The following is a 25,839-nucleotide window of genomic DNA, read 5'->3' on the forward strand; positions in this document are numbered from 1 at the left end:
CCAAACTGCTTTATAAAAGGATGAAGAGAAGTCAAACTGTTTTATAAGAGGACGAAGAGCAGTCAAACTGTTTTATAAGAGGACGAAGAGCAGTCAAACTGTTTTATAAGCGGACGAACAGCAGTCAAACTGATTTATAATCGGACGAAGAGCAGTCAAACTGATTTATAATCGGACGAAGAGCAGTCAAACGGTTTTATAAGAGGATGAAGAGCAGTCAAATTGATTTATAAGAGGATGAAGAGCAGTCAAACGGTTTTATAAGAGGATGAAGAGCAGTCAAATTGATTTATAAGAGGATGAAGAGCAGTCAAACTGATTTATAAGAGGATGAAGAGCAGTCAAACTGCTTTATAAAAGGCTGAAGAGCAGTCAAACTGATTTATAATCGGACGAAGAGCAGTCAATGATCGGACGAAGAGCAGTCAAACTCTTCTATAGGAGGATGAAGCGCAGTCAAACTGTTTTACACGAGGATGTAGAGCAGTCAGACTGGTTTACAAGAGGATGAAGAGCAGTCAACCTGTTTTACAAGAGGATGAAGAGCAGTCAAACTGTTTTATAAGAGAATGAAGAGCAGTCTAACTGCTTTATAAAAGGATGAAGAGCAGTCAAACTGTTTTATAAGAGGACGAAGAGCAGTCAAACTGAATTATAATCGGATGAAGAGCAGTCAAACTGATTTATAAGAGGATGAAGAGCAGTCAAACTACTTTATAAAAGGATGAAGAGCAGTCAAACTGTTTTATAAGAGGACGAAGAGCAGTCAAACTGTTTTATAAGCGGACGAACAGCAGTCAAACTGATTTATAATCGGACGTAGAGCAGTCAAACTGATTTATAATCGGACGAAGAGCAGTCAAACGGTTTTATAAGAGGATGAAGAGCAGTCAAATTGATTTATAAGAGGATGAAGAGCAGTCAAACGGTTTTATAAGAGGATGAAGAGCAGTCAAATTAATTTATAAGAGGATGAAGAGCAGTCAAACTGATTTATAATCGGACGAAGAGCAGTCAAACTGATTTATAATCGGACGAAGAGCAGTCAAACGGTTTTATAAGAGGATGACGAGCAGTCAAATTGATTTATAAGAGGATGAAGAGCAGTCAAACTGCTTTATAAAAGGATGAAGAGAAGTCAAACTGTTTTATAAGAGGACGAAGAGCAGTCAAACTGATTTATAAGAGGATGAAGAGCAGTCAAACTGATTTATAAGAGGATGAAGAGTAGTGAAACTGCTTTATAAAACGATGAAGAGCAGTCAAACTGTTTTATAAGAGGACGAAGAGCAGTCAAACTGATTTATAAGAGGATGAAGAGCAGTCAAACTTATTTATAAGATGATGAAGAGCAGTCAAACTGCTTTATAAAAGGATGAAGAGCAGTCAAACTGATTTATAAACGGACGAAGAGCAGTCAATAATCGGACGAAGAGCAGCCAAACTGTTCTATAGGAGGATGAAGCGCAGTCAAACTGTTTTACACGAGGATGTAGAGCAGTCAGACTGGTTTACAAGAGTTTGAAGAGCAGTCAACCTGTTTTACAAGAGGTTGAAGAGCAGTAAAACTGTTTTATAAGAGGATGAAGAGCAGTCAAACTGATTTATAAGAGGATGAAGAGCAGTCAAACTGCTTTATAAAAGGATGAAGAGCAGTCAAACTGTTTTATAAGCAGACGAAGAGCAGTCAAACTGATTTATAATCGGACGAAGAGCAGTCAAACTGATTTATAAAAGTATGAAGAGAAGTCAAACTGTTTTATAAGCGGATGAACCGCAGTCAAACTGATTTATAATCGGACGAAGAGCAGTCAAACTGTTCTATAGGAGGATGAAGCGCAGTCAAACTGGTTTATATGAGGATGAAGAGCAGTCAAACTGCTTTATGAGAGGATGAAGAGCAGTCAAACTGTTCTATACGAGGATGAAGCGCAGTCAAACTGGTTTATAGGAGGATGAAGAGCAGTCAAACTATTTTATAAGAGGATGAAGAGCAGTCAAACTGATTTATAATAAGACGAAGAGCAGTCAAACTGTTCTACAGGAGGATGAAGCGCAGTCAAACTGGTTTATAGGAGGATGAAGAGCATTCAAACTGCTTTATAGGAGGATGAAGAGCAGTCAAACTGCTTTATAAAACGATGAAGAGCAGTCCAACTGTTTTATAAGAGGACGAAGAGCAGTCAAACTGATTTATAAGAGGATGAAAAGCAGTCAAACTGATTTATAAGAGGATGAAGAGCAGTCAAACTGCTTTATAAAAGGCTGAAGAGCAGTCAAACTGATTTATAAGAGGATGAAGAGCAGTCAAACTGCTTTATAAAACGATGAAGAGCAGTCAAACTGTTTTGTAAGAGGACGAAGAGCAGTCAAACTGATTTATAAGAGGATGAAGAGCAGTCAAACTGCTTTATAAAAGGCTGAAGAGCAGTCAAACTGATTTATAATCGGACGAAGAGCAGTCAATGATCGGACGAAGAGCAGTCAAACTCTTCTATAGGAGGATGAAGCGCAGTCAAACTGTTTTACACGAGGATGTAGAGCAGTCAGACTGGTTTACAAGAGGATGAAGAGCTGTCAACCTGTTTTACAAGAGGATGAAGAGCAGTCAAACTGTTTTATAAGAGAATGAAGAGCAGTCTAACTGCTTTATAAAAGGATGAAGAGCAGTCAAACTGTTTTATAAGCAGACGAAGAGCAGTCAAACTGAATTATAATCGGATGAAGAGCAGTCAAACTGATTTATAAGAGGATGAAGAGCAGTCAAACTACTTTATAAAAGGATGAAGAGCAGTCAAACTGTTTTATAAGAGGACGAAGAGCAGTCAAACTGTTTTATAAGCGGACGAACAGCAGTCAAACTGATTTATAATCGGACGAAGAGCAGTCAAACTGATTTATAATCGGACGAAGAGCAGTCAAACGGTTTTATAAGAGGATGAAGAGCAGTCAAATTGATTTATAAGAGGATGAAGAGCAGTCAAACGGTTTTATAAGAGGATGAAGAGCAGTCAAATTGATTTATAAGAGGATGAAGAGCAGTCAAACTGATTTATAATCGGACGAAGAGCAGTCAAACTGATTTATAATCGGACGAAGAGCAGTCAAACGGTTTTATAAGAGGATGAAGAGCAGTCAAATTGATTTATAAGAGGATGAAGAGCAGTCAAACTGCTTTATAAAAGGATGAAGAGAAGTCAAACTGTTTTATAAGAGGACGAAGAGCAGTCAAACTGATTTATAAGAGGATGAAGAGCAGTCAAACTGATTTATAAGAGGATGAAGAGCAGTGAAACTGCTTTATAAAACGATGAAGAGCAGTCAAACTGTTTTATAAGAGGACGAAGAGCAGTCAAACTGATTTATAAGAGGATGAAGAGCAGTCAAACTTATTTATAAGATGATGAAGAGCAGTCAAACTGCTTTATAAAAGGATGAAGAGCAGTCAAACTGATTTATAAACGGACGAAGAGCAGTCAATAATCGGACGAAGAGCAGCCAAACTGTTCTATAGGAGGATGAAGCGCAGTCAAACTGTTTTACACGAGGATGTAGAGCAGTCAGACTGGTTTACAAGAGTATGAAGAGCATCAACCTGTTTTACAAGAGGTTGAAGAGCAGTAAAACTGTTTTATAAGAGGATGAAGAGCAGTCAAACTGATTTATAAAAGTATGAAGAGAAGTCAAACTGTTTTATAAGCGGATGAACCGCAGTCAAACTGATTTATAATCGGACGAAGAGCAGTCAAACTGTTCTATAGGAGGATGAAGCGCAGTCAAACTGGTTTATATGAGGATGAAGAGCAGTCAAACTGTTCTATACGAGGATGAAGCGCAGTCAAACTGGTTTATAGGAGGATGAAGAGCAGTCAAACTATTTTATAAGAGGATGAAGAGCAGTCAAACTGATTTATAATAAGACGAAGAGCAGTCAAACTGTTCTACAGGAGGATGAAGCGCAGTCAAACTGGTTTATAGGAGGATGAAGAGCATTCAAACTGCTTTATAGGAGGATGAAGAGCAGTCAAACTGCTTTATAAAACGATGAAGAGCAGTCCAACTGTTTTATAAGAGGACGAAGAGCAGTCAAACTGATTTATAAGAGGATGAAAAGCAGTCAAACTGATTTATAAGAGGATGAAGAGCAGTCAAACTGATTTATAAACGGACGAAGAGCAGTCAATAATCGGACGAAGAGCAGCCAAACTGTTCTATAGGAGGATGAAGCGCAGTCAAACTGTTTTACACGAGGATGTAGAGCAGTCAGACTGGTTTACAAGAGTATGAAGAGCATCAACCTGTTTTACAAGTGGTTGAAGAGCAGTAAAACTGTTTTATAAGAGGATGAAGAGCAGTCAAACTGATTTATAAAAGTATGAAGAGAAGTCAAACTGTTTTATAAGCGGATGAACCGCAGTCAAACTGATTTATAATCGGACGAAGAGCAGTCAAACTGTTCTATAGGAGGATGAAGCGCAGTCAAACTGGTTTATAGGAGGATGAAGAGCATTCAAACTGCTTTATAGGAGGATGAAGAGCAGTGAAACTGCTTTATAAAACGATGAAGAGCAGTCAAACTGTTTTATAAGAGGACGAAGAGCAGTCAAACTGATTTATAAGAGGATGAAGAGCAGTCAAACTTATTTATAAGATGATGAAGAGCAGTCAAACTGCTTTATAAAAGGATGAAGAGCAGTCAAACTGATTTATAAACGGACGAAGAGCAGTCAATAATCGGACGAAGAGCAGCCAAACTGTTCTATAGGAGGATGAAGCGCAGTCAAACTGTTTTACACGAGGATGTAGAGCAGTCAGACTGGTTTACAAGAGTATGAAGAGCATCAACCTGTTTTACAAGAGGTTGAAGAGCAGTAAAACTGTTTTATAAGAGGATGAAGAGCAGTCAAACTGATTTATAAAAGTATGAAGAGAAGTCAAACTGTTTTATAAGCGGATGAACCGCAGTCAAACTGATTTATAATCGGACGAAGAGCAGTCAAACTGTTCTATAGGAGGATGAAGCGCAGTCAAACTGGTTTATATGAGGATGAAGAGCAGTCAAACTGTTCTATACGAGGATGAAGCGCAGTCAAACTGGTTTATAGGAGGATGAAGAGCAGTCAAACTATTTTATAAGAGGATGAAGAGCAGTCAAACTGATTTATAATAAGACGAAGAGCAGTCAAACTGTTCTACAGGAGGATGAAGCGCAGTCAAACTGGTTTATAGGAGGATGAAGAGCATTCAAACTGCTTTATAGGAGGATGAAGAGCAGTCAAACTGCTTTATAAAACGATGAAGAGCAGTCCAACTGTTTTATAAGAGGACGAAGAGCAGTCAAACTGATTTATAAGAGGATGAAAAGCAGTCAAACTGATTTATAAGAGGATGAAGAGCAGTCAAACTGATTTATAAACGGACGAAGAGCAGTCAATAATCGGACGAAGAGCAGCCAAACTGTTCTATAGCAGGATGAAGCGCAGTCAAACTGTTTTACACGAGGATGTAGAGCAGTCAGACTGGTTTACAAGAGTATGAAGAGCATCAACCTGTTTTACAAGAGGTTGAAGAGCAGTAAAACTGTTTTATAAGAGGATGAAGAGCAGTCAAACTGATTTATAAAAGTATGAAGAGAAGTCAAACTGTTTTATAAGCGGATGAACCGCAGTCAAACTGATTTATAATCGGACGAAGAGCAGTCAAACTGTTCTATAGGAGGATGAAGCGCAGTCAAACTGGTTTATATGAGGATGAAGAGCAGTCAAACTGTTCTATACGAGGATGAAGCGCAGTCAAACTGGTTTATAGGAGGATGAAGAGCAGTCAAACTATTTTATAAGAGGATGAAGAGCAGTCAAACTGATTTATAATAAGACGAAGAGCAGTCAAACTGTTCTACAGGAGGATGAAGCGCAGTCAAACTGGTTTATAGGAGGATGAAGAGCATTCAAACTGCTTTATAGGAGGATGAAGAGCAGTCAAACTGCTTTATAAAACGATGAAGAGCAGTCCAACTGTTTTATAAGAGGACGAAGAGCAGTCAAACTGATTTATAAGAGGATGAAAAGCAGTCAAACTGATTTATAAGAGGATGAAGAGCAGTCAAACTGCTTTATAAAAGGCTGAAGAGCAGTCAAACTGATTTATAATCGGACGAAGAGCAGTCAATGATCGGACGAAGAGCAGTCAAACTCTTCTATAGGAGGATGAAGCGCAGTCAAATTGATTTATAAGAGGATGAAGAGCAGTCAAACTGCTTTATAAAAGGATGAAGAGAAGTCAAACTGTTTTATAAGAGGACGAAGAGCAGTCAAACTGATTTATAAGAGGATGAAGAGCAGTCAAACTGATTTACAAGAGGATGAAGAGCAGTCAAACTGCTTTATAAAACGATGAAGAGCAGTCAAACTGTTTTATAAGAGGACGAAGAGCAGTCAAACTGATTTATAAGAGGATGAAGAGCAGTCAAACTGCTTTATAAAAGGCTGAAGAGCAGTCAAACTGATTTATAATCGGACGAAGAGCAGTCAATGATCGGACGAAGAGCAGTCAAACTCTTCTATAGGAGGATGAAGCGCAGTCAAACTGTTTTACACGAGGATGTAGAGCAGTCAGACTGGTTTACAAGAGGATGAAGAGCTGTCAACCTGTTTTACAAGAGGATGAAGAGCAGTCAAACTGTTTTATAAGAGAATGAAGAGCAGTCTAACTGCTTTATAAAAGGATGAAGAGCAGTCAAACTGTTTTATAAGAGGACGAAGAGCAGTCAAACTGAATTATAATCGGATGAAGAGCAGTCAAACTGATTTATAAGAGGATGAAGAGCAGTCAAACTACTTTATAAAAGGATGAAGAGCAGTCAAACTGTTTTATAAGAGGACGAAGAGCAGTCAAACTGTTTTATAAGCGGACGAACAGCAGTCAAACTGATTTATAATCGGACGAAGAGCAGTCAAACTGATTTATAATCGGACGAAGAGCAGTCAAACGGTTTTATAAGAGGATGAAGAGCAGTCAAATTGATTTATAAGAGGATGAAGAGCAGTCAAACGGTTTTATAAGAGGATGAAGAGCAGTCAAATTGATTTATAAGAGGATGAAGAGCAGTCAAACTGATTTATAATCGGACGAAGAGCAGTCAAACTGATTTATAATCGGACGAAGAGCAGTCAAACGGTTTTATAAGAGGATGAAGAGCAGTCAAATTGATTTATAAGAGGATGAAGAGCAGTCAAACTGCTTTATAAAAGGATGAAGAGAAGTCAAACTGTTTTATAAGAGGACGAAGAGCAGTCAAACTGATTTATAAGAGGATGAAGAGCAGTCAAACTGATTTATAAGAGGATGAAGAGCAGTGAAACTGCTTTATAAAACGATGAAGAGCAGTCAAACTGTTTTATAAGAGGACGAAGAGCAGTCAAACTGATTTATAAGAGGATGAAGAGCAGTCAAACTTATTTATAAGATGATGAAGAGCAGTCAAACTGCTTTATAAAAGGATGAAGAGCAGTCAAACTGATTTATAAACGGACGAAGAGCAGTCAATAATCGGACGAAGAGCAGCCAAACTGTTCTATAGGAGGATGAAGCGCAGTCAAACTGTTTTACACGAGGATGTAGAGCAGTCAGACTGGTTTACAAGAGTATGAAGAGCAGTCAACCTGTTTTACAAGAGGTTGAAGAGCAGTAAAACTGTTTTATAAGAGGATGAAGAGCAGTCAAACTGATTTATAAGAGGATGAAGAGCAGTCAAACTGCTTTATAAAAGGATGAAGAGCAGTCAAACTGTTTTATAAGCAGACGAAGAGCAGTCAAACTGATTTATAATCGGACGAAGAGCAGTCAAACTGATTTATAAAAGTATGAAGAGAAGTCAAACTGTTTTATAAGCGGATGAACCGCAGTCAAACTGATTTATAATCGGACGAAGAGCAGTCAAACTGTTCTATAGGAGGATGAAGCGCAGTCAAACTGGTTTATATGAGGATGAAGAGCAGTCAAACTGCTTTATAAGAGGATGAAGAGCAGTCAAACTGTTCTATACGAGGATGAAGAGCAGTCAAACTATTTTATAAGAGGATGAAGAGCAGTCAAACTGATTTATAATAAGACGAAGAGCAGTCAAACTGTTCTACAGGAGGATGAAGCGCAGTCAAACTGGTTTATAGGAGGATGAAGAGCATTCAAACTGCTTTATAGGAGGATGAAGAGCAGTCAAACTGCTTTATAAAACGATGAAGAGCAGTCCAACTGTTTTATAAGAGGACGAAGAGCAGTCAAACTGATTTATAATCGGACGAAGAGCAGTCAAACGGTTTTATAAGAGGATGAAGAGCAGTCAAATTGATTTATAAGAGGATGAAGAGCAGTCAAACGGTTTTATAAGAGGATGAAGAGCAGTCAAATTGATTTATAAGAGGATGAAGAGCAGTCAAACTGATTTATAATCGGACGAAGAGCAGTCAAACTGATTTATAATCGGACGAAGAGCAGTCAAACGGTTTTATAAGAGGATGAAGAGCAGTCAAATTGATTTATAAGAGGATGAAGAGCAGTCAAACTGCTTTATAAAAGGATGAAGAGAAGTCAAACTGTTTTATAAGAGGACGAAGAGCAGTCAAACTGATTTATAAGAGGATGAAGAGCAGTCAAACTGATTTATAAGAGGATGAAGAGCAGTGAAACTGCTTTATAAAACGATGAAGAGCAGTCAAACTGTTTTATAAGAGGACGAAGAGCAGTCAAACTGATTTATAAGAGGATGAAGAGCAGTCAAACTTATTTATAAGATGATGAAGAGCAGTCAAACTGCTTTATAAAAGGATGAAGAGCAGTCAAACTGATTTATAAACGGACGAAGAGCAGTCAATAATCGGACGAAGAGCAGCCAAACTGTTCTATAGGAGGATGAAGCGCAGTCAAACTGTTTTACACGAGGATGTAGAGCAGTCAGACTGGTTTACAAGAGTATGAAGAGCAGTCAACCTGTTTTACAAGAGGTTGAAGAGCAGTAAAACTGTTTTATAAGAGGATGAAGAGCAGTCAAACTGATTTATAAGAGGATGAAGAGCAGTCAAACTGCTTTATAAAAGGATGAAGAGCAGTCAAACTGTTTTATAAGCAGACGAAGAGCAGTCAAACTGATTTATAATCGGACGAAGAGCAGTCAAACTGATTTATAAAAGTATGAAGAGAAGTCAAACTGTTTTATAAGCGGATGAACCGCAGTCAAACTGATTTATAATCGGACGAAGAGCAGTCAAACTGTTCTATAGGAGGATGAAGTGCAGTCAAACTGGTTTATATGAGGATGAAGAGCAGTCAAACTGCTTTATAAGAGGATGAAGAGCAGTCAAACTGTTCTATACGAGGATGAAGAGCAGTCAAACTATTTTATAAGAGGATGAAGAGCAGTCAAACTGATTTATAATAAGACGAAGAGCAGTCAAACTGTTCTACAGGAGGATGAAGCGCAGTCAAACTGGTTTATAGGAGGATGAAGAGCATTCAAACTGCTTTATAGGAGGATGAAGAGCAGTCAAACTGCTTTATAAAACGATGAAGAGCAGTCCAACTGTTTTATAAGAGGACGAAGAGCAGTCAAACTGATTTATAAGAGGATGAAAAGCAGTCAAACTGATTTATAAGAGGATGAAGAGCAGTCAAACTGCTTTATAAAAGGCTGAAGAGCAGTCAAACTGATTTATAATCGGACGAAGAGCAGTCAATGATCGGACGAAGAGCAGTCAAACTCTTCTATAGGAGGATGAAGCGCAGTCAAATTGATTTATAAGAGGATGAAGAGCAGTCAAACTGCTTTATAAAAGGATGAAGAGAAGTCAAACTGTTTTATAAGAGGACGAAGAGCAGTCAAACTGATTTATAAGAGGATGAAGAGCAGTCAAACTGATTTATAAGAGGATGAAGAGCAGTCAAACTGCTTTATAAAAGGCTGAAGAGCAGTCAAACTGATTTATAATCGGACGAAGAGCAGTCAATGATCGGACGAAGAGCAGTCAAACTCTTCTATAGGAGGATGAAGCGCAGTCAAACTGTTTTACACGAGGATGTAGAGCAGTCAGACTGGTTTACAAGAGGATGAAGAGCAGTCAACCTGTTTTACAAGAGGATGAAGAGCAGTCAAACTGTTTTATAAGAGAATGAAGAGCAATCTAACTGCTTTATAAAAGGATGAAGAGCAGTCAAACTGTTTTATAAGAGGATGAAGAGCAGTCAAACTGCTTTATAAAAGGCTGAAGAGCAGTCTAACTGCTTTATAAAAGGATGAAGAGCAGTCAAACTGTTTTATAAGAGGACGAAGAGCAGTCAAACTGAATTATAATCGGATGAAGAGCAGTCAAACTGATTTATAAGAGGATGAAGAGCAGTCAAACTGCTTTATAAAAGGATGAAGAGCAGTCAAACTGTTTTATAAGAGGATGAAGAGCAGTCAAACTGATTTATAATCGGACGAAGAGCAGTCAAACTGATTTATAATCGGACGAAGAGCAGTCAAACGGTTTTATAAGAGGATGAAGAGCAGTCAAATTGATTTATAAGAGGATGAAGAGCAGTCAAACTGCTTTATAAAAGGATGAAGAGAAGTCAAACTGTTTTATAAGAGGACGAAGAGCAGTCAAACTGATTTATAAGAGGATGAAGAGCAGTCAAAATGATTTATAAGAGGATGAAGAGCAGTGAAACTGCTTTATAAAACGATGAAGAGCAGTCAAACTGTTTTATAAGAGGACGAAGAGCAGTCAAACTGATTTATAAGAGGATGAAGAGCAGTCAAACTTATTTATACGATGATGAAGAGCAGTCAAACTGCTTTATAAAAGGATGAAGAGCAGTCAAACTGATTTATAAACGGACGAAGAGCAGTCAATAATCGGACGAAGAGCAGTCAAACTGTTCTATAGGAGGATGAAGCGCAGTCAAACTGTTTTACACGAGGATGTAGAGCAGTCAGACTGGTTTACAAGAGTATGAAGAGCAGTCAACCTGTTTTACAAGAGGTTGAAGAGCAGTAAAACTGTTTTATAAGAGGATGAAGAGCAGTCAAACTGATTTATAAGAGGATGAAGAGCAGTCAAACTGCTTTATAAAAGGATGAAGAGCAGTCAAACTGTTTTATAAGCAGACGAAGAGCAGTCAAACTGATTTATAATTGGACGAAGAGCAGTCAAACTTATTTATAAAAGTATGAAGAGAAGTCAAACTGTTTTATAAGCGGATGAACCGCAGTCAAACTGATTTATAATCGGACGAAGAGCAGTCAAACTGTTCTATAGGAGGATGAAGCGCAGTCAAACTGGTTTATATGAGGATGAAGAGCAGTCAAACTGCTTTATAAGAGGATGAAGAGCAGTCAAACTGTTCTATACGAGGATGAAGCGCAGTCAAACTGGTTTATAGGAGGATGAAGAGCAGTCAAACTATTTTATAAGAGGATGAAGAGCAGTCAAACTGATTTATAATCCGACGAAGAGCAGTCAAACTGTTCTATAGGAGGATGAAGCGCAGTCAAACTGGTTTATAGGAGGATGAAGAGCAGTCAAACTGCTTTATAAGAGGACGAAGAGCAGTCAAACTGATTTATAAGAGGATGAAGAGCAGTCAAACTGATTTATAAGAGGATGAAGAGCAGTGAAACTGCTTTATAAAACGATGAAGAGCAGTCAAACTGTTTTATAAGAGGACGAAGAGCAGTCAAACTGATTTATAAGAGGATGAAGAGCAGTCAAACTTATTTATAAGATGATGAAGAGCAGTCAAACTGCTTTATAAAAGGATGAAGAGCAGTCAAACTGATTTATAAACGGACGAAGAGCAGTCAATAATCGGACGAAGAGCAGTCAAACTGTTCTATAGGAGGATGAAGCGCAGTCAAACTGTTTTACACGAGGATGTAGAGCAGTCAGACTGGTTTACAAGAGTATGAAGAGCAGTCAACCTGTTTTACAAGAGGTTGAAGAGCAGTAAAACTGTTTTATAAGAGGATGAAGAGCAGTCAAACTGATTTATAAGAGGATGAAGAGCAGTCAAACTGCTTTATAAAAGGATGAAGAGCAGTCAAACTGTTCTATACGAGGATGAAGCGCAGTCAAACTGATTTATAATCGGACGAAGAGCAGTCAAACTGTTCTATAGGAGGATGAAGCGCAGTCAAACTGGTTTATATGAGGATGAAGAGCAGTCAAACTGCTTTATAAGAGGATGAAGAGCAGTCAAACTGTTATATACGAGGATGAAGCGCAGTCAAACTGGTTTATAGGAGGATGAAGAGCAGTCAAACTATTTTATAAGAGGATGAAGAGCAGTCAAACTGATTTATAATCCGACGAAGAGCAGTCAAACTGTTCTATAGGAGGATGAAGCGCAGTCAAACTGGTTTATAGGAGGATGAAGAGCAGTCAAACTGCTTTATAAAACGATGAAGAGCAGTCCAACTGTTTTATAAGAGGACGAAGAGCAGTCAAACTGATTTATAAGAGGATGAAGAGCAGTCAAACTCATTTATAAGAGGATGAAGAGCAGTCAAACTGCTTTATAAAAGGCTGAAGAGCAGTCAAACTGATTTATAATCGGACGAAGAGCAGTCAATGATCGGACGAAGAGCAGTCAAACTCTTCTATAGGAGGATGAAGCGCAGTCAAATTGATTTATAAGAGGATGAAGAGCAGTCAAACTGCTTTATAAAAGGATGAAGAGAAGTCAAACTGTTTTATAAGAGGACGAAGAGCAGTCAAACTGATTTATAAGAGGATGAAGAGCAGTCAAACTGATTTATAAGAGGATGAAGAGCAGTCAAACTGCTTTATAAAACGATGAAAAGCAGTCAAACTGTTTTATAAGAGGACGAAGAGCAGTCAAACTGATTTATAAGAGGATGAAGAGCAGTCAAACTGCTTTATAAAAGGATGAAGAGCAGTCACACTGATTTATAAACGGACGAAGAGCAGTCAAACTCTTCTATAGGAGGATGAAGCGCAGTCAAACTGTTTTACACGAGGATGTAGAGCAGTCAGACTGGTTTACAAGAGGATGAAGAGCAGTCAACCTGTTTTACAAGAGGATGAAGAGCAGTCAAACTGTTTTATAAGAGAATGAAGAGCAGTCTAACTGCTTTATAAAAGGATGAAGAGCAGTCAAACTGTTTTATAAGAGGATGAAGAGCAGTCAAACTGCTTTATAAAAGGCTGAAGAGCAGTCTAACTGCTTTATAAAAGGATGAAGAGCAGTCAAACTGTTTTATAAGAGGACGAAGAGCAGTCAAACTGAATTATAATCGGATGAAGAGCTGTCAAACTGATTTATAAGAGGATGAAGAGCAGTCAAACTGCTTTATAAAAGGATGAAGAGCAGTCAAACTGTTTTATAAGAGGATGAAGAGCAGTCAAACTGATTTATAATCGGACGAAGAGCAGTCAAACTGATTTATAATCGGACGAAGAGCAGTCAAACGGTTTTATAAGAGGATGAAGAGCAGTCAAATTGATTTATAAGAGGATGAAGAGCAGTCAAACGGTTTTATAAGAGGATGAAGAGCAGTCAAATTGATTTATAAGAGGATGAAGAGCAGTCAAACTGATTTATAAGAGGATGAAGAGCAGTCAAACTGCTTTATAAAAGGCTGAAGAGCAGTCAAACTGATTTATAATCGGACGAAGAGCAGTCAATGATCGGACGAAGAGCAGTCAAACTCTTCTATAGGAGGATGAAGCACAGTCAAACTGTTTTACACGAGGATGTAGAGCAGTCAGACTGGTTTACAAGAGGATGAAGAGCAGTCAACCTGTTTTACAAGAGGATGAAGAGCAGTCAAACTGTTTTATAAGAGAATGAAGAGCAGTCTAACTGCTTTATAAAAGGACGAAGAGCAGTCAAACTGTTTTATAAGAGGATGAAGAGCAGTCAAACTGCTTTATAAAAGGCTGAAGAGCAGTCTAACTGCTTTATAAAAGGATGAAGAGCAGTCAAACTGTTTTATAAGAGGACGAAGAGCAGTCAAACTGAATTATAATCGGATGAAGAGCAGTCAAACTGATTTATAAGAGGATGAAGAGCAGTCAAACTGCTTTATAAAAGGATGAAGAGCAGTCAAACTGTTTTATAAGAGGATGAAGAGCAGTCAAACTGATTTATAATCGGACGAAGAGCAGTCAAACTGATTTATAATCGGACGAAGAGCAGTCAAACGGTTTTATAAGAGGATGAAGAGCAGTCAAATTGATTTATAAGAGGATGAAGAGCAGTCAAACTGCTTTATAAAAGGATGAAGAGAAGTCAAACTGTTTTATAAGAGGACGAAGAGCAGTCAAACTGATTTATAAGAGGATGAAGAGCAGTCAAACTGATTTATAAGAGGATGAAGAGCAGTGAAACTGCTTTATAAAACGATGAAGAGCAGTCAAACTGCTTTATAAGAGGACGAAGAGCAGTCAAACTGATTTATAAGAGGATGAAGAGCAGTCAAACTTATTTATAAGATGATGAAGAGCAGTCAAACTGCTTTATAAAAGGATGAAGAGCAGTCAAACTGATTTATAAACGGACGAAGAGCAGTCAATAATCGGACGAAGAGCAGTCAAACTGTTCTATAGGAGGATGAAGCGCAGTCAAACTGTTTTACACGAGGATGTAGAGCAGTCAGACTGGTTTACAAGAGTATGAAGAGCAGTCAACCTGTTTTACAAGAGGTTGAAGAGCAGTAAAACTGTTTTATAAGAGGATGAAGAGCAGTCAAACTGATTTATAAGAGGATGAAGAGCAGTCAAACTGCTTTATAAAAGGATGAAGAGCAGTCAAACTGTTTTATAAGCAGACGAAGAGCAGTCAAATTGATTTATAAGAGGATGAAGAGCAGTCAAACTGATTTATAAAAGTATGAAGAGAAGTCAAACTGTTTTATAAGAGGACGAAGAGCAGTCAAACTGATTTATAAGAGGATGAAGAGCAGTCAAACTGATTTATAAGAGGATGAAGAGCAGTGAAACTGCTTTATAAAACGATGAAGAGCAGTCAAACTGTTTTATAAGAGGACGAAGAGCAGTCAAACTGATTTATAAGAGGATGAAGAGCAGTCAAACTTATTTATAAGATGATGAAGAGCAGTCAAACTGCTTTATAAAAGGATGAAGAGCAGTCAAACTGATTTATAAACGGACGAAGAGCAGTCAATAATCGGACGAAGAGCAGCCAAACTGTTCTATAGGAGGATGAAGCGCAGTCAAACTGTTTTACACGAGGATGTAGAGCAGTCAGACTGGTTTACAAGAGTATGAAGAGCAGTCAACCTGTTTTACAAGAGGTTGAAGAGCAGTAAAACTGTTTTATAAGAGGATGAAGAGCAGTCAAACTGATTTATAAGAGGATGAAGAGCAGTCAAACTGCTTTATAAAAGGATGAAGAGCAGTCAAACTGTTTTATAAGCAGACGAAGAGCAGTCAAACTGATTTATAATCGGACGAAGAGCAGTCAAACTGATTTATAAAAGTATGAAGAGAAGTCAAACTGTTTTATAAGCGGATGAACCGCAGTCAAACTGATTTATAATCGGACGAAGAGCAGTCAAACTGTTCTATAGGAGGATGAAGCGCAGTCAAACTGGTTTATATGAGGATGAAGAGCAGTCAAACTGCTTTATAAGAGGATGAAGAGCAGTCAAACTGTTCTATACGAGGATGAAGAGCAGTCAAACTATTTTATAAGAGGATGAAGAGCAGTCAAACTGATTTATAATAAGACGAAGAGCAGTCAAACTGTTCTACAGGAGGATGAAGCGCAGTCAAACTGGTTTATAGGAGGATGAAGAGCATTCAAACTGCTTTATAGGAGGATGAAGAGCAGTCAAACTGCTTTATAAAACGATGAAGAGCAGTCCAACTGTTTTATAAGAGGACGAAGAGCAGTCAAACTGATTTATAAGAGGATGAAAAGCAGTCAAACTGATTTATAAGAGGATGAAGAGCAGTCAAACTGCTTTATAAAAGGCTGAAGAGCAGTCAAACTGATTTATAATCGGACGAAGAGCAGTCAATGATCGGACGAAGAGCAGTCAAACTCTTCTATAGGAGGATGAAGCGCAGTCAAATTGATTTATAAGAGGATGAAGAGCAGTCAAACTGCTTTATAAAAGGATGAAGAGAAGTCAAACTGTTTTATAAGAGGACGAAGAGCAGTCAAACTGATTTATAAGAGGATGAAGAGCAGTCAAACTGATTTATAAGAGGATGAAGAGCAGTCAAACTGCTTTATAAAAGGCTGAAGAGCAGTCAAACTGATTTATAATCGGACGAAGAGCAGTCAATGATCGGACGAAGAGCAGTCAAACTCTTCTATAGGAGGATGAAGCGCAGTCAAACTGTTTTACACGAGGATGTAGAGCAGTCAGACTGGTTTACAAGAGGATGAAGAGCAGTCAACCTGTTTTACAAGAGGATGAAGAGCAGTCAAACTGTTTTATAAGAGAATGAAGAGCAATCTAACTGCTTTATAAAAGGATGAAGAGCAGTCAAACTGTTTTATAAGAGGATGAAGAGCAGTCAAACTGCTTTATAAAAGGCTGAAGAGCAGTCTAACTGCTTTATAAAAGGATGAAGAGCAGTCAAACTGTTTTATAAGAGGACGAAGAGCAGTCAAACTGAATTATAATCGGATGAAGAGCAGTCAAACTGATTTATAAGAGGATGAAGAGCAGTCAAACTGCTTTATAAAAGGATGAAGAGCAGTCAAACTGTTTTATAAGAGGATGAAGAGCAGTCAAACTGATTTATAATCGGACGAAGAGCAGTCAAACTGATTTATAATCGGACGAAGAGCAGTCAAACGGTTTTATAAGAGGATGAAGAGCAGTCAAATTGATTTATAAGAGGATGAAGAGCAGTCAAACTGCTTTATAAAAGGATGAAGAGAAGTCAAACTGTTTTATAAGAGGACGAAGAGCAGTCAAACTGATTTATAAGAGGATGAAGAGCAGTCAAACTGATTTATAAGAGGATGAAGAGCAGTGAAACTGCTTTATAAAACGATGAAGAGCAGTCAAACTGTTTTATAAGAGGACGAAGAGCAGTCAAACTGATTTATAAGAGGATGAAGAGCAGTCAAACTTATTTATACGATGATGAAGAGCAGTCAAACTGCTTTATAAAAGGATGAAGAGCAGTCAAACTGATTTATAAACGGACGAAGAGCAGTCAATAATCGGACGAAGAGCAGTCAAACTGTTCTATAGGAGGATGAAGCGCAGTCAAACTGTTTTACAAGAGGTTGAAGAGCAGTAAAACTGTTTTATAAGAGGATGAAGAGCAGTCAAACTGATTTATAAGAGGATGAAGAGCAGTCAAACTGCTTTATAAAAGGATGAAGAGCAGTCAAACTGTTTTATAAGCAGACGAAGAGCAGTCAAACTGATTTATAATTGGACGAAGAGCAGTCAAACTTATTTATAAAAGTATGAAGAGAAGTCAAACTGTTTTATAAGCGGATGAACCGCAGTCAAACTGATTTATAATCGGACGAAGAGCAGTCAAACTGTTCTATAGGAGGATGAAGCGCAGTCAAACTGGTTTATATGAGGATGAAGAGCAGTCAAACTGCTTTATAAGAGGATGAAGAGCAGTCAAACTGTTCTATACGAGGATGAAGCGCAGTCAAACTGGTTTATAGGAGGATGAAGAGCAGTCAAACTATTTTATAAGAGGATGAAGAGCAGTCAAACTGATTTATAATCCGACGAAGAGCAGTCAAACTGTTCTATAGGAGGATGAAGCGCAGTCAAACTGGTTTATAGGAGGATGAAGAGCAGTCAAACTGCTTTATAAGAGGACGAAGAGCAGTCAAACTGATTTATAAGAGGATGAAGAGCAGTCAAACTGATTTATAAGAGGATGAAGAGCAGTGAAACTGCTTTATAAAACGATGAAGAGCAGTCAAACTGTTTTATAAGAGGACGAAGAGCAGTCAAACTGATTTATAAGAGGATGAAGAGCAGTCAAACTTATTTATAAGATGATGAAGAGCAGTCAAACTGCTTTATAAAAGGATGAAGAGCAGTCAAACTGATTTATAAACGGACGAAGAGCAGTCAATAATCGGACGAAGAGCAGTCAAACTGTTCTATAGGAGGATGAAGCGCAGTCAAACTGTTTTACACGAGGATGTAGAGCAGTCAGACTGGTTTACAAGAGTATGAAGAGCAGTCAACCTGTTTTACAAGAGGTTGAAGAGCAGTAAAACTGTTTTATAAGAGGATGAAGAGCAGTCAAACTGATTTATAAGAGGATGAAGAGCAGTCAAACTGCTTTATAAAAGGATGAAGAGCAGTCAAACTGTTCTATACGAGGATGAAGCGCAGTCAAACTGATTTATAATCGGACGAAGAGCAGTCAAACTGTTCTATAGGAGGATGAAGCGCAGTCAAACTGGTTTATATGAGGATGAAGAGCAGTCAAACTGCTTTATAAGAGGATGAAGAGCAGTCAAACTGTTCTATACGAGGATGAAGCGCAGTCAAACTGGTTTATAGGAGGATGAAGAGCAGTCAAACTATTTTATAAGAGGATGAAGAGCAGTCAAACTGATTTATAATCCGACGAAGAGCAGTCAAACTGTTCTATAGGAGGATGAAGCGCAGTCAAACTGGTTTATAGGAGGATGAAGAGCAGTCAAACTGCTTTATAAAACGATGAAGAGCAGTCCAACTGTTTTATAAGAGGACGAAGAGCAGTCAAACTGATTTATAAGAGGATGAAGAGCAGTCAAACTCATTTATAAGAGGATGAAGAGCAGTCAAACTGCTTTATAAAAGGCTGAAGAGCAGTCAAACTGATTTATAATCGGACGAAGAGCAGTCAATGATCGGACGAAGAGCAGTCAAACTCTTCTATAGGAGGATGAAGCGCAGTCAAATTGATTTATAAGAGGATGAAGAGCAGTCAAACTGCTTTATAAAAGGATGAAGAGAAGTCAAACTGTTTTATAAGAGGACGAAGAGCAGTCAAACTGATTTATAAGAGGATGAAGAGCAGTCAAACTGATTTATAAGAGGATGAAGAGCAGTCAAACTGCTTTATAAAACGATGAAGAGCAGTCAAACTGTTTTATAAGAGGACGAAGAGCAGTCAAACTGATTTATAAGAGGATGAAGAGCAGTCAAACTGCTTTATAAAAGGATGAAGAGCAGTCACACTGATTTATAAACGGACGAAGAGCAGTCAAACTCTTCTATAGGAGGATGAAGCGCAGTCAAACTGTTTTACACGAGGATGTAGAGCAGTCAGACTGGTTTACAAGAGGATGAAGAGCAGTCAACCTGTTTTACAAGAGGATGAAGAGCAGTCAAACTGTTTTATAAGAGAATGAAGAGCAGTCTAACTGCTTTATAAAAGGATGAAGAGCAGTCAAACTGTTTTATAAGAGGATGAAGAGCAGTCAAACTGCTTTATAAAAGGCTGAAGAGCAGTCTAACTGCTTTATAAAAGGATGAAGAGCAGTCAAACTGTTTTATAAGAGGACGAAGAGCAGTCAAACTGAATTATAATCGGATGAAGAGCTGTCAAACTGATTTATAAGAGGATGAAGAGCAGTCAAACTGCTTTATAAAAGGATGAAGAGCAGTCAAACTGTTTTATAAGAGGATGAAGAGCAGTCAAACTGATTTATAATCGGACGAAGAGCAGTCAAACTGATTTATAATCGGACGAAGAGCAGTCAAACGGTTTTATAAGAGGATGAAGAGCAGTCAAATTGATTTATAAGAGGATGAAGAGCAGTCAAACGGTTTTATAAGAGGATGAAGAGCAGTCAAATTGATTTATAAGAGGATGAAGAGCAGTCAAACTGATTTATAAGAGGATGAAGAGCAGTCAAACTGCTTTATAAAAGGCTGAAGAGCAGTCAAACTGATTTATAATCGGACGAAGAGCAGTCAATGATCGGACGAAGAGCAGTCAAACTCTTCTATAGGAGGATGAAGCACAGTCAAACTGTTTTACACGAGGATGTAGAGCAGTCAGACTGGTTTACAAGAGGATGAAGAGCAGTCAACCTGTTTTACAAGAGGATGAAGAGCAGTCAAACTGTTTTATAAGAGAATGAAGAGCAGTCTAACTGCTTTATAAAAGGACGAAGAGCAGTCAAACTGTTTTATAAGAGGATGAAGAGCAGTCAAACTGCTTTATAAAAGGCTGAAGAGCAGTCTAACTGCTTTATAAAAGGATGAAGAGCAGTCAAACTGTTTTATAAGAGGACGAAGAGCAGTCAAACTGAATTATAATCGGATGAAGAGCAGTCAAACTGATTTATAAGAGGATGAAGAGCAGTCAAACTGCTTTATAAAAGGATGAAGAGCAGTCAAACTGTTTTATAAGAGGATGAAGAGCAGTCAAACTGATTTATAATCGGACGAAGAGCAGTCAAACTGATTTATAATCGGACGAAGAGCAGTCAAACGGTTTTATAAGAGGATGAAGAGCAGTCAAATTGATTTATAAGAGGATGAAGAGCAGTCAAACTGCTTTATAAAAGGATGAAGAGAAGTCAAACTGTTTTATAAGAGGACGAAGAGCAGTCAAACTGATTTATAAGAGGATGAAGAGCAGTCAAACTGATTTATAAGAGGATGAAGAGCAGTGAAACTGCTTTATAAAACGATGAAGAGCAGTCAAACTGCTTTATAAGAGGACGAAGAGCAGTCAAACTGATTTATAAGAGGATGAAGAGCAGTCAAACTTATTTATAAGATGATGAAGAGCAGTCAAACTGCTTTATAAAAGGATGAAGAGCAGTCAAACTGATTTATAAACGGACGAAGAGCAGTCAATAATCGGACGAAGAGCAGTCAAACTGTTCTATAGGAGGATGAAGCGCAGTCAAACTGTTTTACACGAGGATGTAGAGCAGTCAGACTGGTTTACAAGAGTATGAAGAGCAGTCAACCTGTTTTACAAGAGGTTGAAGAGCAGTAAAACTGTTTTATAAGAGGATGAAGAGCAGTCAAACTGATTTATAAGAGGATGAAGAGCAGTCAAACTGCTTTATAAAAGGATGAAGAGCAGTCAAACTGTTTTATAAGCAGACGAAGAGCAGTCAAACTGATTTATAATTGGACGAAGAGCAGTCAAACTGATTTATAAAAGTATGAAGAGAAGTCAAACTGTTTTATAAGCGGATGAACCGCAGTCAAACTGATTTATCATCGGACGAAGAGCAGTCAAACTGTTCTATAGGAGGATGAAGCGCAGTCAAACTGGTTTATATGAGGATGAAGAGCAGTCAAACTGCTTTATAAGAGGATGAAGAGCAGTCAAACTGTTTTATAAGAGGACGAAGAGCAGTCAAACTGATTTATAAGAGGATGAAGAGCAGTCAAACTTATTTATACGATGATGAAGAGCAGTCAAACTGCTTTATAAAAGGATGAAGAGCAGTCAAACTGATTTATAAACGGACGAAGAGCAGTCAATAATCGGACGAAGAGCAGTCAAACTGTTCTATAGGAGGATGAAGCGCAGTCAAACTGTTTTACACGAGGATGTAGAGCAGTCAGACTGGTTTACAAGAGTATGAAGAGCAGTCAACCTGTTTTACAAGAGGTTGAAGAGCAGTAAAACTGTTTTATAAGAGGATGAAGAGCAGTCAAACTGATTTATAAGAGGATGAAGAGCAGTCAAACTGCTTTATAAAAGGATGAAGAGCAGTCAAACTGTTTTATAAGCAGACGAAGAGCAGTCAAACTGATTTATAATTGGACGAAGAGCAGTCAAACTTATTTATAAAAGTATGAAGAGAAGTCAAACTGTTTTATAAGCGGATGAACCGCAGTCAAACTGATTTATAATCGGACGAAGAGCAGTCAAACTGTTCTATAGGAGGATGAAGCGCAGTCAAACTGGTTTATATGAGGATGAAGAGCAGTCAAACTGCTTTATAAGAGGATGAAGAGCAGTCAAACTGTTCTATACGAGGATGAAGCGCAGTCAAACTGGTTTATAGGAGGATGAAGAGCAGTCAAACTATTTTATAAGAGGATGAAGAGCAGTCAAACTGATTTATAATCCGACGAAGAGCAGTCAAACTGTTCTATAGGAGGATGAAGCGCAGTCAAACTGGTTTATAGGAGGATGAAGAGCAGTCAAACTGCTTTATAAGAGGACGAAGAGCAGTCAAACTGATTTATAAGAGGATGAAGAGCAGTCAAACTGATTTATAAGAGGATGAAGAGCAGTGAAACTGCTTTATAAAACGATGAAGAGCAGTCAAACTGTTTTATAAGAGGACGAAGAGCAGTCAAACTGATTTATAAGAGGATGAAGAGCAGTCAAACTTATTTATAAGATGATGAAGAGCAGTCAAACTGCTTTATAAAAGGATGAAGAGCAGTCAAACTGATTTATAAACGGACGAAGAGCAGTCAATAATCGGACGAAGAGCAGTCAAACTGTTCTATAGGAGGATGAAGCGCAGTCAAACTGTTTTACACGAGGATGTAGAGCAGTCAGACTGGTTTACAAGAGTATGAAGAGCAGTCAACCTGTTTTACAAGAGGTTGAAGAGCAGTAAAACTGTTTTATAAGAGGATGAAGAGCAGTCAAACTGATTTATAAGAGGATGAAGAGCAGTCAAACTGCTTTATAAAAGGATGAAGAGCAGTCAAACTGTTCTATACGAGGATGAAGCGCAGTCAAACTGATTTATAATCGGACGAAGAGCAGTCAAACTGTTCTATAGGAGGATGAAGCGCAGTCAAACTGGTTTATATGAGGATGAAGAGCAGTCAAACTGCTTTATAAGAGGATGAAGAGCAGTCAAACTGTTATATACGAGGATGAAGCGCAGTCAAACTGGTTTATAGGAGGATGAAGAGCAGTCAAACTATTTTATAAGAGGATGAAGAGCAGTCAAACTGATTTATAATCCGACGAAGAGCAGTCAAACTGTTCTATAGGAGGATGAAGCGCAGTCAAACTGGTTTATAGGAGGATGAAGAGCAGTCAAACTGCTTTATAAAACGATGAAGAGCAGTCCAACTGTTTTATAAGAGGACGAAGAGCAGTCAAACTGATTTATAAGAGGATGAAGAGCAGTCAAACTCATTTATAAGAGGATGAAGAGCAGTCAAACTGCTTTATAAAAGGCTGAAGAGCAGTCAAACTGATTTATAATCGGACGAAGAGCAGTCAATGATCGGACGAAGAGCAGTCAAACTCTTCTATAGGAGGATGAAGCGCAGTCAAATTGATTTATAAGAGGATGAAGAGCAGTCAAACTGCTTTATAAAAGGATGAAGAGAAGTCAAACTGTTTTATAAGAGGACGAAGAGCAGTCAAACTGATTTATAAGAGGATGAAGAGCAGTCAAACTGATTTATAAGAGGATGAAGAGCAGTCAAACTGCTTTATAAAACGATGAAGAGCAGTCAAACTGTTTTATAAGAGGACGAAGAGCAGTCAAACTGATTTATAAGAGGATGAAGAGCAGTCAAACTGCTTTATAAAAGGATGAAGAGCAGTCACACTGATTTATAAACGGACGAAGAGCAGTCAAACTCTTCTATAGGAGGATGAAGCGCAGTCAAACTGTTTTACACGAGGATGTAGAGCAGTCAGACTGGTTTACAAGAGGATGAAGAGCAGTCAACCTGTTTTACAAGAGGATGAAGAGCAGTCAAACTGTTTTATAAGAGAATGAAGCGCAGTCTAACTGCTTTATAAAAGGATGAAGAGCAGTCAAACTGTTTTATAAGAGGATGAAGAGCAGTCAAACTGCTTTATAAAAGGCTGAAGAGCAGTCTAACTGCTTTATAAAAGGATGAAGAGCAGTCAAACTGTTTTATAAGAGGACGAAGAGCAGTCAAACTGAATTATAATCGGATGAAGAGCTGTCAAACTGATTTATAAGAGGATGAAGAGCAGTCAAACTGCTTTATAAAAGGATGAAGAGCAGTCAAACTGTTTTATAAGAGGATGAAGAGCAGTCAAACTGATTTATAATCGGACGAAGAGCAGTCAAACTGATTTATAATCGGACGAAGAGCAGTCAAACGGTTTTATAAGAGGATGAAGAGCAGTCAAATTGATTTATAAGAGGATGAAGAGCAGTCAAACGGTTTTATAAGAGGATGAAGAGCAGTCAAATTGATTTATAAGAGGATGAAGAGCAGTCAAACTGATTTATAAGAGGATGAAGAGCAGTCAAACTGCTTTATAAAAGGCTGAAGAGCAGTCAAACTGATTTATAATCGGACGAAGAGCAGTCAATGATCGGACGAAGAGCAGTCAAACTCTTCTATAGGAGGATGAAGCACAGTCAAACTGTTTTACACGAGGATGTAGAGCAGTCAGACTGGTTTACAAGAGGATGAAGAGCAGTCAACCTGTTTTACAAGAGGATGAAGAGCAGTCAAACTGTTTTATAAGAGAATGAAGAGCAGTCTAACTGCTTTATAAAAGGACGAAGAGCAGTCAAACTGTTTTATAAGAGGATGAAGAGCAGTCAAACTGCTTTATAAAAGGCTGAAGAGCAGTCTAACTGCTTTATAAAAGGATGAAGAGCAGTCAAACTGTTTTATAAGAGGACGAAGAGCAGTCAAACTGAATTATAATCGGATGAAGAGCAGTCAAACTGATTTATAAGAGGATGAAGAGCAGTCAAACTGCTTTATAAAAGGATGAAGAGCAGTCAAACTGTTTTATAAGAGGATGAAGAGCAGTCAAACTGATTTATAATCGGACGAAGAGCAGTCAAACTGATTTATAATCGGACGAAGAGCAGTCAAACGGTTTTATAAGAGGATGAAGAGCAGTCAAATTGATTTATAAGAGGATGAAGAGCAGTCAAACTGCTTTATAAAAGGATGAAGAGAAGTCAAACTGTTTTATAAGAGGACGAAGAGCAGTCAAACTGATTTATAAGAGGATGAAGAGCAGTCAAACTGATTTATAAGAGGATGAAGAGCAGTGAAACTGCTTTATAAAACGATGAAGAGCAGTCAAACTGCTTTATAAGAGGACGAAGAGCAGTCAAACTGATTTATAAGAGGATGAAGAGCAGTCAAACTTATTTATAAGATGATGAAGAGCAGTCAAACTGCTTTATAAAAGGATGAAGAGCAGTCAAACTGATTTATAAACGGACGAAGAGCAGTCAATAATCGGACGAAGAGCAGTCAAACTGTTCTATAGGAGGATGAAGCGCAGTCAAACTGTTTTACACGAGGATGTAGAGCAGTCAGACTGGTTTACAAGAGTATGAAGAGCAGTCAACCTGTTTTACAAGAGGTTGAAGAGCAGTAAAACTGTTTTATAAGAGGATGAAGAGCAGTCAAACTGATTTATAAGAGGATGAAGAGCAGTCAAACTGCTTTATAAAAGGATGAAGAGCAGTCAAACTGTTTTATAAGCAGACGAAGAGCAGTCAAATTGATTTATAAGAGGATGAAGAGCAGTCAAACTGATTTATAAAAGTATGAAGAGAAGTCAAACTGTTTTATAAGAGGACGAAGAGCAGTCAAACTGATTTATAAGAGGATGAAGAGCAGTCAAACTGATTTATAAGAGGATGAAGAGCAGTGAAACTGCTTTATAAAACGATGAAGAGCAGTCAAACTGTTTTATAAGAGGACGAAGAGCAGTCAAACTGATTTATAAGAGGATGAAGAGCAGTCAAACTTATTTATAAGATGATGAAGAGCAGTCAAACTGCTTTATAAAAGGATGAAGAGCAGTCAAACTGATTTATAAACGGACGAAGAGCAGTCAATAATCGGACGAAGAGCAGCCAAACTGTTCTATAGGAGGATGAAGCGCAGTCAAACTGTTTTACACGAGGATGTAGAGC

Source organism: Lampris incognitus, chromosome 12, assembly GCF_029633865.1.
Source record: "Lampris incognitus isolate fLamInc1 chromosome 12, fLamInc1.hap2, whole genome shotgun sequence".
NCBI classification, from domain to species: Eukaryota; Metazoa; Chordata; class Actinopteri; order Lampriformes; family Lampridae; genus Lampris; species Lampris incognitus.